The sequence below is a fragment of the Halyomorpha halys genome, unplaced genomic scaffold, assembly GCF_000696795.3.
Source record: "Halyomorpha halys isolate HHAL.00 unplaced genomic scaffold, Hhal_1.1 Scaffold469.1, whole genome shotgun sequence".
Lineage (NCBI taxonomy): Eukaryota > Metazoa > Arthropoda > Insecta > Hemiptera > Pentatomidae > Halyomorpha > Halyomorpha halys.
In genome coordinates this window covers 452,554-468,504 of record NW_027114062.1, presented here as the reverse complement: position 1 = coordinate 468,504, position 15,951 = coordinate 452,554, and the positions used below count along the sequence as shown (strand labels likewise).

General features: G+C 30.1%; 1 protein-coding gene across 6 annotated transcripts in view; it reads left to right on the top strand.

The window, feature by feature from the left end:
* path (pathetic) overlaps positions 1-15,951 on the top strand; it is a 196,672-nt gene that overhangs the window by 119,016 nt on the left and 61,705 nt on the right. For 4 of the 6 annotated variants that reach the window (XM_067051323.1, XM_067051325.1, XM_067051324.1 and 1 more), the window contains one exon: positions 1,482-1,530. The exons of 1 other annotated variant lie outside the window; for it this stretch is intronic. The gene's annotated coding sequence lies outside the window, so the exon portion shown is untranslated. Of the gene's footprint in view, positions 1-1,481; positions 1,531-14,005; positions 14,095-15,951 lie in introns of those variants that run through there. One more of the 6 variants, XM_067051326.1, reaches the window with a different exon arrangement.

Sequence of the window (15,951 nt, the reverse complement as noted above, 5' to 3'; positions counted from 1 at the left end):
ATTAGTAAGACTGCCTCTTAGTAAGTAGTTAGTATTAGTAAGACTGCCTCTTAGTAAGTAGTTAGTATTTGTAAGACTAACTCCGAGGACTCGGGTTCGAATCCGGCTGTGCCAGATAAGCATTATCAGTTACCTGAAGTCATTGAGTGAGCCCTGTGTGTTTGGTAGCCCTCCGGGGCCCATCCAGCCTCAGTAAATTGTTACCCTAATTGGATAAAAATCTGGTGGTCGAACGTGATTCTGACCAAATCACTTCCTTGCACAACCGTTGGTCTATTAACAGTACTTTCTTAAAAAGTACTGCACCCCTGACTCTTACTAGATTTGTACCAGAACAGATTTAATTTTAACAAATATACTGTTATATAATGTTATAATATATATAATGTTAGTTTATAACAATCATTTTTCTGGCCATCTAAGGTATTGATGATTAGGTTTATGGGCCAGTATTAGAGGTCTTATTGTTTTTTTTTTCTTATCAAATGTGCAATTCAAGCAAAACAGTGATGTGTTTCATAGATAAACTCTACCTGTACGATAATTAGTAATTATGTATTACTCAAATTGAAAATTGTCTTTTTGAAATAGTGCTAATGCTTATTTTTTTGTCAAAAAAATTAATAATACCTAACTGAATAATTCATTTTTTAATGGCTTTATATATTTATTTATTTGCTGATAAAGTGATATAAAATTATGTAAATATGTTTATAAAAAATACAATAAAAAAATAAATTATAATAGTTCTTTCTTTTTTTTAAAATATTCCAAATTATTTCTCAAAGTTTATTTTATTCTTTGAGTGCTTGTTAAACTGACGTTATCATGATTTATTTCTCTATCGATTGTTTGGTGCTTATTAATAGCATCATGTGGTGGACATCCTATTTGATAGAATGTTAACGGGTAGCTTAACAATTTGTCTGACATAAATGAATCATTATATTTTTAAAATGGTATCAAAGCAGGCTTTGTTGGTTCATGGTTTGTAAAGTTTTATTGCAATATAAGCATAACGGCAAATATATTTTCATTGTAGAATAATAGCATTAATTGCACAGAAATTAAACATTCACTATTCAAATCTATGGTAGGAAATGAAAACTTTGTAAATTCTAGGTTATTCTTACTATAGCTTACCATTGATGTATGCTTAACATGTACCATTTGACCGTCTGAGTAACAATCAACATTTAAAAGCCTATCTGAAATCACGAAGACAGACCACTACTCTATCAGTCCAACTGAAGTTTAATGCAAGTGAAATATCTTTCGATTCATAATAAACAGAAAATTTTGTTTGGGTCATTATTTACATTTTACATACTGTGACCACCAATTAAAATACAAAGCAAAAGATTAATAGGTCTAATAAAAATCTTGTTATAATAATTATAATTGTTAGTTTGTTAATCTTGAATACGTTAACTGTGGTTTATCATATATGTTTCACTATTAATAGTTACTTTCCTTTCCAGGCTGTGAGGACTTGAGAGGAGTTACGACAGCACACCACCGCCAAAAAAAGTATGTCATTAGTTAACAAATTAATTATTGAATTATTATTCTCATCAATTAATATGACAGCTCGAGAAAGCCCAAGTAGGATTTAGATTTCAAAATTACCTGTCGGCAATCGCCTCATTATAGCCTGAGTAATTCCTTTCAGTCCGACCTCTCACATTCAGGTCCTGCGATTTGTAAAAGTCCTGTTACCTTTCCCTTTTGGTGCCTTATAATTATGTACCAATGTTGTCGACAGTGTACTTCGAAAGAATCGTACTTCGCAATTTTTTTTTGTAATTCTATGTTTGAATTATATACCTTACAGATAAATTGTATTCGTAATTCGAGGAAGGGTTCTTCCATTTCAAAATCAATTTGTAACCATCGTAAATTTTTTTTTTTTAATTCTGGCTCTTGGTAAATTCTTAATTACTTTGTTAACATATTGTTTTGTTTTTTTTGTTTGTTGTTATAGTTTTGATATATTTTTTTTTTATTATTAAAAAAGAAGTACTAAAACATAAATCAGTTGTTTTGTAGAAAAGAAGGCTTGATACGATTTTTTAAAATTCTGGGAATGTATAAAAAAATAATTCCGGTAATTAAAAATAAACACTGCTACTAGAGTTCGCAGAGCTCTATTCCGTTAATGTTAACTTGCATACTCAGGTCAGTTTCTTTCTCCATTACTGGCTCATAATATTCCCATTATAATTATTTCGATGACTTTAAGAACCTGAAAAATTAAGGGAGTCCTAGATAAAAATTTAGAGGTTGCAACCCTTTCAAGGTTGATTTCGATAGATTGACTTGCGTTGAAGAACTTATTGTATTTAAAATGCCTAACTCTCCGATGTAGTACCTATCTTAATTTTTATTTTTAAAATTATTATTGTTTCAAATTTTTATTTTGCACGATTTACAATTTCCTTGACTTTTGACAGTAATGATTATTAAATAATATGATCATAATAAGTTAAAAAAAAAAATGAATTATTAGAATAGCTGTATATCAGCTCAAATTCTGTTGTTTTTGTTTGTGATAATAACTATAAACTAGAAGAAAAATATATATCTTTCTGGAATCCTGTGGATCTTTTATTTTCCTAAGAGATTCACGCTGTTAGTTAGTGATTTCTGTGACCTTACAATTATACAGCTCATTATCATGGCTTCAATCTTGATTTTCACCATGATCATATGTATTTGCATTTTATTATAAAATTTCATTCTGAATTTATACTTCCTACACTTTATTAGAATTAAATTTAATTTCTTATAACCGTTCATTAGTGCAATTATTTGTTTTCTATATCTAAAGCTACTAAATATTTATAACTCTTAAACATTAACATTAAAAACAAATCTGATTTTTTTTTTCAAACTAGACGCTGAAATATAAAATGCCGCTCTTACTTTATGGGTCTAGTGCTTGAAGAGAGTAATTCACAAGGATTTCCTCAATTTTATATTATTTATTGAATTTTTTTTAAAATTTATTATTATTTATTGTTTTATGATGAATGTTAACGAAAATAGAAAATTTCACCTCATAAATCCTTCTTTCAATTATTGAAACATTTATGTGAACATAATTTTCAAAAATACTTAAAATAATTAACAACTCATATTGAAAATAATGGCGCTTTGTCTGACGAAATAATACATGAGGGTTTACATAATTTTTAAAAGTCTTAATATTTTTTATTTATCTTTTGTTGTAACAATTTTTGTAATTATTAAATTCATTACAATTTACTATTTCGTTCGTGAATCACAACTGACCCCAAGAAATTTTAATGCCCCATTATATTGTGTAAATGAATATTATTGTCATTATTTATTATTTTGGGTTTACAAAATGAAATAAATGAAAACCGTTTAAACAATTAAATTGTGTACCTAAAGATTTTTTTTTTAAATGGCTCTTATAAGTTTTTTATTGCATTTTAATTTTTATTTGATACGTGTGCCCAATTATGATTGTTTTTTTTTATTTTATAAACTCCAGAATAAACGACTCTCCCCCTTAACCGGCGATGTATCGGTGCCGAACGAGATTTAGGAGGTCCTACTAAATTTTATTTATAACTATAACATACATGAAAATGTTCTTCTAGCAGGTTTCAGGTTTTTTGTTATGAATTATTTTCTCTTTTGTTCTTAGTTATTGTTAAATTAATAGCTATGACATTCCTTAGCCAATTATTAGATTCTACGAAAATAGAATCAAAGATCGGTCACCAAAATCTATAATATCTAATCTTTTTAAATAATATTTTTAATCGTTTTTGTACCTTTTTTAGTGCTGGTGAAGCTCTATAAAGTGGGACAAATCGTCGGTAAATGAATAGTTTTTTAACTTTTTTTTTCTCTTTGAACGTACTCATGACCATTTCCTTCATATTTTGAAAAATATGGTCAATCATTTATATATATAATATCTTACTATTTTATACTTCTCGGACATTAACACGTGTCGGTTAAGTTCTCATTTCCTGTCTAATGCCTCTTTCGTCATCCAACCCAACGATTGTACTCACGCACTAAATTTAGGCTGTACTCATACGATGCTACAACTTCAATTATACTTAGCGGATTCAAGTCACGCCATATCTCGTGTGTACCAGTTATGTACAGAAAGTATAATGGGTACAAATATTTTGTTTTAAAATACGTTCCATATTAAAATATCTGGGGAAAACAGTTTTAGATTTCCTATTGTTCAACACAACGCGACAGGGACAAGAATAAAAATCGAAGGCTTTAAGATAGGAACATCAGCAATATACGTCCTATGTAATATATCTCGTCTGTTACCTTCGATTTTCACTATTTTCATTTCAAAAAAGGAACACAATACAGAAAGGGAAATGAACGTTATATGAATGAAATATCGGCAAAGTAAGTGGTAAACGATAATACTAGACAATCTACAAATTCAATTTTCGTTCTAGAATTTTCATGGGATACTTATTAAATTAATTATTCAGACATATAATGTCTTAACAAATATATATAAAAAAGTAAACTTTAATTGACACTTACATTTATTAAATTGAGTGATACAATTTTTAACATTAATTAATTAAAACACGGGGACCACTAACATCTCTTGGATAAGACTCTAAAACAATACTATCAAACAATTGAGCACAAACGTGTGAGCACTTGACCTTTGTTTTGTCAAAAACCGACTCTGGATGGATTGGCCACAAATTCAGGCCAATTGGAAAATAAGTAACAGCACCTTAAACGTACTATACAATTTTTCCTTCACATAGGCATAAACCTAACAGTCAGTGTACTTGTTGGAATTTTAACGACTTGGTTGTTCATGTAATAGATAGAGCACGGTGGTGAAGTATATATTTACATTTCTCATAAGATAGATAGATTCTCAAGATATTCCTTTTATATTTCCAAATATTTATAATTATTAGCAAAACTGTTTCGCTGACTCAGACCTTTTCACAGCTGCTACACCAGACAGGAAGAATAGCGTGGTCTGGTGGCCTGCTGGTTATCCTTGGATGTCTGACCCTCGCCTTTAGGGCCAATAGTCGGGCAGATAGTTATTTCTAGGCTTTCATGATCATTTCAAGATAGATCTAATTTTAGTTTTTAGCTTTAATGTCTGTTAGTAGAATGACTTCTTGTAATTAACTATTTTATTATATTTTATCCAACTCAACAAAAAAAAAAAAAATCGAAATTTTTCAGTATTTATATACTCATATTACTTCTCTTTACTTATATTTTTCCTCATAAACTGGTCATTGAAACAGTAAATAAACCTTGAGAATGGTGAGACAAACATAATAACCTATTGATCTCCATTTTTTTGTTTTATTGGAGAACGTTTAAGATAATTTTTTTCTTTAGCAAAAATGGTTGTTTTCTTGACTTCTCTTTTGAAGATAAATATCTTCAGTTGAAATCAGAATGGCGTAAGGGAATTTTTTTTTTTTTTTTCAATTTTGAGTTAAGAGCAGAAACACAATCTATGGGCTAAACTGTTGACAGGAAAATTGAAGTTACTTTATGCAACACAAAAATGGATATGAATTTACCAATCATGGATATTTTAAATATTTAGTAAATAAATGTTGAATTGAAATGAAAAATAGTTTATTATTCTGCAACTAGGCCCCTTAGAACAATTACAAAGATAATTTTAATTTTGCAATACCATATATGGGCGAAAAAAACAGTGTGGCCACACTTATTAAATACATAAAAAACAAAACAAAAATGTAGTTACAAAGTATCTGTACTATTATATTATTATTATAAATTGTTAAAATGTTCAAACTAATTAGAATTCAATAATGTAGTTATAGAAATAATTTTTAATTTTTTATTTATGTGTTGCTTAAACGATTTTAAATCTGTGTTAAGTAAATTTAATGATGATTAAATGACGTTATAAATATTTTCTTCTTTTTTAAAGACGGCAGTAAAGTAAAAAAATATGTATTTGTCTAGTTATTATTCTCTATTTTTTATTTTATACTATTTTTTATTCTCTATTTTTCACTCACATATGTTATTATTACATAACAGGATTGCTTGCATTTACCGATCACAGCTCTCAAGTTGTTTACTTTGAATAATTTTTTGAATAGCGTATACAAAGAATAACTTTCCATAGTCCAAGCCAATGTGTTTTGCTACTATTAAGATTTTTTTAAAGGTTTTTACCGTATATCGTAATTAATTGATAACGAAAATAAAATCCAGCGAATATATGGATAATTGTTTTTTTAATATTTTGTTTAGTCTATCCAAGCAACCATATAATTAAATTCTTATTATTGATAAGAAATTCTCTCATACCCCAAGCATGAATGTTTCTTTTTAAACACACATGCCATTATAGGCGTGGTAAATCACTTATTACCGTGGAAATTAATAGAATATTTTTATAGCCTTTTTTTTTCCTTTTTCATAAGGTCATTGTGTCTTTCTCTGTATAGGTTAGCGATTTTAATAGAATTCCTTTTTTATGAAAGTTTTTCCTCTCATATTCATTTATAATGAAAATACCTGCTGAAAGTTGGAGACATTCCTTAGTTGGAAATCTGTGGCAACTTATATATGAAGTAAACTTGTTGGTAATTTTCATCACATTGCTTATTAAACAATGCCTTAAGTAAAAAAAAAAAAAGTATTGTATAAAATTGATTTGTTTGATTGGAATCTGTTTAATGCAAATCTTGAACCTTCAAATAATACATTTAAACCTTTTTTTAGTTATTTATTTAATGAAATTTACATCTGTACAAAATAATAAATACAATAAGTAAATATGTGGAATGTTACATTTGCCCTTGAAAATCTTGGGAAGGAACCACCCATTGGTGGTATTTCGAACATTAATTTAAATTAGAAGGTCCCGTCGCCATCTTATTTTCAGACGCCTCGGAGGATCATCAGGGATTGTTAAGGATGAGAGATCAAGAACTAATGGGTTAAGATGGGTAAGGAGCTTGGAATGAAAAGAGGCATGTTTGTTTTGGGCCAAATCTATCGTAAGAAGGAGCATCAAGAATTTTAGTTTGTAAGGATTGGATGCGGAAGGAATTCGATGGTTTGGTATAGCCCCAGAGCTCAATTCCACATGTCCAAATTGGTCTGATTATCATAGTGTATAATATTTTTTTGTATTGAATGGGAAGTTTAGAGCGTTTATCAAGTAGGTGTTGTAGCGATCGAAATCTACGAGCAGTTTCTTTTCGTTTCAGTCTTGTTGGTGGATTCCAAGTTAGTCTCTTGTCAAGATGGAGTCCTAAGTATTGAATCTGTAAAACAGCCGTTAGTGGAGTATTTAGAAAGGATACTGTAGGACAGGACATTTAAACCCTAAAAGTTTATAGCATAGGACATATGCTAGCACATATGAGGCATACAAATCTTATTGTCTAATATTTCCATTAACGGAAATACCATTGTCACCGGTAGCAATGTGTTCACCATTTTTAATCAAATTCAAAACTACAGGTTTAGAGGAGTATTAATAACCATCAAATCCATACATTGTTTATTTCTTATTTACCGTCTTTCCAAAAACATACCCTTGCGGCTATATCAACAGGCGCTTTCAAATAGCCCAATCTCGTTATACAATCCGATTTTCTAGTGTGAGGGTCAAGATGTGCCCGCTGGCACGGCTGGGATAACCGATGAAGAAATAAATTACTAGTGTTGACCAACCAGGTGATTGTAGGTCATTAATCAAACTGTTGTGATTACTTTCAGCTTGTAGCTCCATATATCGATTATCTCTAATCGATGTCAGTTTATCAAGCATGCCTTGCTTTTATTTACATAGTTTATTTGATTCTGTTAAACCATATCAAATATTTATTATGTTCCTTAAAACAACTCATCCACAGTTTTAATGTATGTTTTTAGTTTATGTTTATTTTCCTTTATATTAAAATTAATATGAAGTATTGAATTTTAAACTTTAAAATTATTTATTATTGTTTCAGTATTTTTTAAATTTTATTTTAAAAAATAGAACGATATGCAATAATTTCTTAGTGTTACTTTTAAATAAGAAAAAGAACCACTTTTGGCTAAAAATGTTTGCGATTAAATAACAGTTTTGTTTTTTTAAATTTTTTATTACTTATGGTAAACACATTGTTGCTTTGCTTGAATAGTGGTACATCTGACAATCAAAATGTCTTTAGTAAATATTTTTTGTTTAGACAAAATATATTTTTATATAATATATATGTAATGAAATGTATACTTATATTCTTTTGTATATTTATAGTATTGAAGCGGTGTAGTTTTTTGTTACCTTCGGCACCCGAATAAACTCTAGATTCTGATAACGAAATAATTTGCTTTCTTCATTTAAATGCTCAAATTCTGGGAGTATATCTTTTGAAATACCCTGAGGAACATTTCACGGAATATAGTTTCAAGACACCATTTATTTACACGCAGCAAACTCATAATGTCAGTTGTGACGAAATCAAGAATCACAAACAAATCAGCAGATGATTTAATAATCATTTGATTTAAGTACGCATGGAAACTTTTCTAAGGCAATGTGATCAGAGGAAAATATGATTTTCCTTTTTTAGTTCACATTAAAAAGGATGTGAATTGCTAATGAAAGGCTACTAACTGTTTGTAAATATTAAATTACACTCAATTTGAGAAAATTAGCCACCTAGGGCGGACGCAAAATAAAAAATAAAATACTCAACACTTCTTATTAATAAGAAGCAGAAATATCATCAGACTCCGAATTAAAAAAACAACCGCATAAGTCAAAGAAATTTACTCAAGAAGGTACATGATGCATCATGCAGATGCATTATTTTCGTCAAGAGTAAAAACCGCTGTTCTTGAATTTGAACTGTTACCATTAAAAGATTCCAGAAGGAAACGTAATTTTACCTAACACCAGAAAATAAATAAACAGTCAAAGTTTGCCAATTCAGATATATTTTCAAAAAAAAATTGATAAGACATCTCAAAATAACAACACTAGAGTTGTGCTGTGTTTGCTTAGTATTTACATGACCGTATTGCTGGGGCCACAATGAACTCTGAATGCTGGCAGCTTGCTGGTCCTGCATGCTTGATATCTTGTCAACACTGTGGGCTTGTTCGCAATATGGTTTATATCCTGTTCACCTTTCTCTGTTAAATTCCAGGAATTTGCTAGAGGATTTATATTCAATACCTGTGCATTTTCTGGCTTCTTTGGTATTCTACCTTTGAAATTTTATTAAAGGTTACATAAATTGAAGTAATAGATTAAGGTCGCCATCCACTGATGGTAGATTTCTATTTTCGCTATGTTATTTTATAAAATAATTTACGGCAATAAAATAATGAATAATTTATCGATAAAATTGTGGTTTTCGGGTGAAGAAAATAAAAAAATTATGCATTAGAGGCACATGATTTGAAACCACATTAATTGAATATTTTTCGATGAAATGAAAAAACAAATACTTAATTTTTATTTTTCCACTAAGCCTTAAATATAGATATTATCCAAAATATAATTTCTTTTCTAACATTTCTTATTTCTAAATACGCCTAACACATTCCACTTAGTAAGTAAAGTTGAGTGGACAAGGATGTAAAGCATACTTTACGACAAGCTGAAAGTTATGGTGCAAACATTTCTCAGTTAGGGCATAGCTATATTTCCTTCTGATGTAAATTGATTTCGTGAAACTTTGACTGATTTTTTAATGACTGGTATTTTAGATTCTTCAGATTTAGTTTTGGAATCTCCCGAAAAATTCTAACAGTGATTTTTTTTTTAAATATTCAGTAACAGTTTTTATTTTATTTTATTCTATATCCGTGTATATAATATCCAAGTAGGATATTTTTTATACCGATTCACTTCTTTTCTTTACCTATTGGTCTATTAAAATTACCTGTAAGCCGGAATCGTGTATGGGAAAGATTACCATTTAGAAGGCAGATAGGATACCACTAGCAAAAGTTGCCAACTAAAATAAATGCAACAGGTCATATTTGGTTTCTCTTCCTCATCCCTTCGCCACCCCAACAGTTCGGTTATCCGTATTGAGTGAATTATTTCCTCAATCTTCTCAGTTGATGAAACAAGTCGGAAACTAGTCGCCCTTCCACAGTTTCCGATTGAGACAATATTTTGGTCTGATAATATAAAATAAATGTTAAATTATGAACCCGTTAATAGAAAATTACGAAAATATTATACTGTTAAACATGCTGATGTTAGGATTACAAGACTCACTGGGTGGCAAACTACCTGAAAAATAAAAAAGTTACAAACCTATTTGCTATCGTGATTTACAATCGTAATTCTGACATTGATTTAACGATGTGAGTGTAATCATAAAAATCGTGGTTACAACAATATTTACTCGTAATCATGCTTACTTCAATATTTGTATATGCATTACATTAACACGTTATTTTGAACTGGGTGCACTCGTAATTCTTCTATCTCGTGTTCTTGTTTTATCTCTGTATACATTTGATTAACTTTGTTGAATTACATCGTAAATTGTATCGAACGATTGTTTCTGACATAAAGGAAACTTTATGTTCTCTTTATTTATTATGCTCATTATGGGCGAAAGAGAATGCTAAATTAAGAAAGTTGGTGATAGAGCTCTTGAATTGAAAAATATTTAATGATTATTAACGGTTTAATGAGCTGATAGGGATATTGAAATTGTGATGATGGTGAAATTTATGAGGTATTACAGGTAACATACAACACCGCCGACCTTTGACTAGTAGAGGTCATGGACCTCGTTTACAGATCGATATTCAGTTGTAGAATATTTTTAGATTTAATGTTTTATTATATATCTTTTCCCCTTCCTCTGTTTATCATCAGAAATTTGGCGCAAATGTTAATATTGAGTTTAACTGTATTCATTGATTTTATATTTCCACATAGTAGTATCTCTTTGCTGACACAGAAAGTATTTAAGTGCATTACAAGTATTTTATGCCTCATGCAGATATTTGATTCCAATTAATAATTAAAGCTCTTATTTATTTGTATTATTTTTTTATATTATTTAAATATTAATTTAACGTCTTATATTTTTTAATGAAATTATTAAAAAATTGTAAAAAAATATATGAGGTGTAGAATTCCAGAACCGGCCAAATCTATATATCATGTTTTAATTTAATTTTATTATTTAATTAATTTTATTAGGGGGTTAACATCTTTATGATCCCCAATTCAGGGCATGAAAGACGGGTTATCCTACAAGTTAACAACCTATTTTAGCCAGGGTGAAAAACTTGAGATTTCTTCCTTGGTCCAACACGAAATAAAGGCCAACACGCATACACTGGATTCGAACCGGCACCGCTTTTGACACGAGAACGCCAGTTTTGGGCTCTATACGATCGAAAATCCCCAGCCTCATATTTTCTTATTTTAATTTATAAGTTTTGGTACTATTAGTCGAAGCAAAGCCAATGTGACGTATCTATGATAAATGTTATCTTGGGTTTTGCTCCATTTTATCTTGGGTTTCTTTCCTTTTCACTATAACAAAAAGACCCAAGAATATGTGGCGTCACTAATTAAAAATAATAAACGGTCAATTGACGTTTATTAACATTTTTTAAATTTTCATGCACAATATCATATTTCTCAAAATTCTCAGAAGTTTTCAGACGTGGCATTTAGGAATACACTGAGGATATTATCACTAGGTAAAAGAATTTCTTCTAAAATCAATTGAGAGATATATGATTTAACTCCTTGTAGAGGAAGTTCTTTAATACTTGATAATCTAGTAACAAGTCAACGAATCGAAATGCATCCATGTGATTTTCACCCGCAGCTTCTGTCCACCTTTTACTTTTAATAATATTCGTCTGCCCAAATCCGACACGGTGCAATGCCATAATTCTTCTTAGACAAAAGACTCACCTGGAATCAACATACTAGACTTAAAAGACAAGAACTCAACAAACTACTCAGCCAACTATACCGAATGCTCATCCTGACCTCTCATCTCTCAGTAGAAAACAAACTTCTAATTTATAAGATTATACTCAGACCTATCTGGACCTACGAACTTGAACTTTAGAGGAACAGCTAAACCGTCGAACATCAAACGTATCCAATCCTTTCTATCCAAAATTCTTAGAACCATAGTTAATGCACCCTATTACGTTTCCAACAGATCACTGCACCATGACCTTCATATCCCTTTTGTCCTTGACCTCATACCTACGAAATTCTCAAAATTCCATATAAACCTTTCTAACCTTCCTAATCCTTTGGTTCAATCCTTATCCAGTTCCACCCATCCCTACAATCCACCTCGAAGGTTGAAACGGCAGTGGCCGAGAGACTTGCTGTAAAATAAAAATGGTCAATTGGAGTTCTGGAATTGGTCAGATTCTCCACTCAAGTTGAGTGTTTGTGGCTTTAGCGCACTTGCTCAGCCTCCACTGGCTCACTACCAGTGATGTGGTGAGAGGGATGCGCTGGGATCTTATGGGCTCTGCTCTACCCCTCACACGTGGGGGATAGAGTGGGCTTAGGGATCAGGTCGATTGTGTAAATATTATATATAGCGTAAATGTGACTAGAGATTATTTTATTTATTTATTTTTTCAAGCACATGGTTTGATTATGTTCATTTTACACTGTTAGTTTAAAAAAAAATTAAATATAATAAAATGGACCGTGCTGGTTTCGAATTTCTATCCCCCATAAATAAATAGAGTAAGCATGTAAAAGTTATACTTTTACGTTCCAAAGAAGAATCTTTATTTGTCTATATTTTATTTACAGAATACATTTATCATTATATCAAGGAAAAAATTTACTATGATCAAGTTTATTCACTTGCTCACCTCCCTTTTATTTGTTAATAAAGGGTTATTAAGTTTATGTTAATAAAGGGTTATTAAGTTAATGTTAATATTAAAATATTATTAATTACCTGTGGGCCCAGGTCCGTGAAAAAAAAAAAGTTGAAATAGTTTTAATTTATTTTGTAAAAATTTTAGATTTATTTTTATAAGACAAAATACAACAAAATTAGCTCAAGAGACGCATACTTTTTTCCCTAAAACTTAACTTACACTAACAGATGTTTGCACAGTATATCCCTTAGGAATGTTTTCACTCTGCCATATTTTAATGTTTTCTCAGAACTTATTCCTAATTGATTCCACGCGCATTCATTGTTTAGGTTTGTTGTACTAATTAATAGCTGTATGGTCATTAAAATAATTGCAGAGAGATTCTCGGTCTCCCTCAATACTTTAAATTATAAACAAAATATTTTCGTATTACTCTTTATTCGTTCATGTTTTAGTTTTTCATTCATTGTCGATTGGTATAGTTTCACCATAGCTTATGTTATTAAGTGCTCGTATATCAAATGTTTCTACCGCTGTTTCAGTTTGGAATCCATTGCAGAAAAAGAGAAAAAGTTTCCATTTTCTATAATGGGTACTGTACTTTTATGGAATTTTCTTTAGTTTTATTCAGTAAATGTCTTTTTTTGGTTCCTAAAGACACTCCATTGAAAAAAGTAGGTCGTGGTATGCTGTTTGTTAGCTTTGTTAGCTTCCTGGAATTGAAGCCTAAAAGAGCATTAACTATCTGAATAATGTCTGTACGAGCAGTTGTTAACGAAGAGCATTATTACATTATTTATTAGCGTTTTGGAAGCGGCAATCTAATCTGCTTGTTTGTATCCGCAATGGCACAAATTATTTCATGGCTATTAATTAATAAAGCCTTAAAATTAATGAAGCATTGAAATCATTCGTACTTGATGACAGCCATGGTGGAGTGTGTAAGGTCGCTTGAGTACATTTCAATTACTGCCTTAATATATAATTTATCAAGCCCACAATAAAGATAAGATAATTGTTGTTTTTCAACAGTTTACGTAGTGTACGATATAAATTATTTGACATCAGGGGATTCCCCAAGTATTCTTGAACGATATGCTGATATTTATAGGAAAATTCACGGATAGACAAGCATCATTCCAACCGAGGCATCATCAGATTCAGTACTCTTCAACGAACATCTACTGGAAGCTCTGTTGTGTAAGTAGGGATTTTTATAGATTTTATATATGTTTACCTTCAATGATCTAATTTTAATTAAAAATTTTTGTCAGTGAATTCGTTTAATTGTATGTAATGCCTCTAATCTATTTTTATACAATCTATCTAATCTATTATCCTTTGCTGAAGAACAAAGCCAATGTTATTTTGTGCTTTATCATTATCATTTTAACATACTTCATTATATTTTACACTTAAATTGCCAATTTCCCAATTTAATTGCCAAAAAAACTATAAGAATTTTAGAAAAAATTAATTAGGCTAAATTTAAATTTAAAAATACCAGTGTGTTCAGGTGGGACCACTTGTCATAAAATAGTGTGTAGTACAAGAGCCCAAGAAGAGAAAAAAGGCAGTTATCTCAGCCCACTTTTTGATTACTTTAATGAAAACTATGTATAATTACTAGTCAAAATTTATGAGTCTGCCAAGTATAGGTAGGGAGAATAAAAAATGGCGGCTGCTTCAAAACAATAAAAAAACTAATTTTTCATTCGGAGCTCTATATCTCAAGAAGTAGCTACAACACAATAAAATCTAAGAGAACGTCATTTAAAGAAGAGCAAATTTGCTAAAATATGAGCCCTCATAGAGTTATTTACGTTAAACAGTTTTCGATATATAGCTTTTTAAAAAGCAACATTTCATAAAAATGTTGTATGGGACGTACTGAAAGATCAGTAGTTAGTGAATTTATTTTGAGAAATTTATATCTTAAAAACTATTTGACGTACAGATGTCTATTAGCACTCGAATTCAAGCTAGTTTAATGAGCTATAAAGTATTTTATGATGTTTATCTTGGTAGGAGTAATAGTTTACATAGAATTTGTTAAAATAAATTGATTTATAGTTATTCGGACAAATTTTCATTTACCAAATTTATATTCATATGTGAATATCATAAAAACTACTACTCCTAGGAAGATAAGTGTAATTTGAGCGCTGGCAAACATCTGTACGTCCAATGGTTTCTGAAATGAAGTTTTTCATAAATCAAACTTATTGTCACAACAATTATAAATCAATTTAGTTTAGCAAATATAATGAAAACTGCTATTCCTTCGAAGGTAAAGGTCATAAACTTATTTATAGTCCATTAAACTAGCAATTTGAGTGCTAATGAACACCTGTACGTCTCATAGTTCCTGAAATATAGATTTCTCAAAATAAATTAGCTAACTACGAATCTTTCAGAAGATTTTAAAGAAATTTTGCTTTTTAAAAAGCAATATCTCGAGAACTATTGGAGTAAATAGCTCTTTTTGGGCTAATATTTCAACAAATTTACTTTTTAATATACCTTTTATATTTATATTTGTTCCTGCTAAAAAATTTCCCAGAGGGAAAATCTCTATGCTTTCCCTTAATATATTTCAATTCCTGGTTATTTTAAAAGTAGTAAAAAAAAATCTGCGAAATAATAATTTTCATGGATATTACGAATTCAAAATAAAGGTCCTAAGCATGCGACTTCATGACGAATGCCAGAATCGCCAACTCAGGACTGATGCGAGTGTTACCTCAGACTGTGTGTTCTCTACCACGCAATTCCAATCACTAATCCGCCTATAGGCAGATTTAATTAGTTGTGATTAATTTTAGCCATACAATTTTGATAAAGCTTACACTCTACCAAGGTACAGTTTCCTGAAGAAGAAATGTTTTCGGCATCTCAAGTTCTTTGATTTATTTTATGTAGTGAAAATGATCGAAAAACCATGTGAAGAACTATGTAAGTAACGATTTTCGGGTTTGATAATGTTTTTTTCATATGAAAAAGAATTAGAAACTTCAATTCCTTAATATAGTCCAATAAATAACTTTACTGTTACAT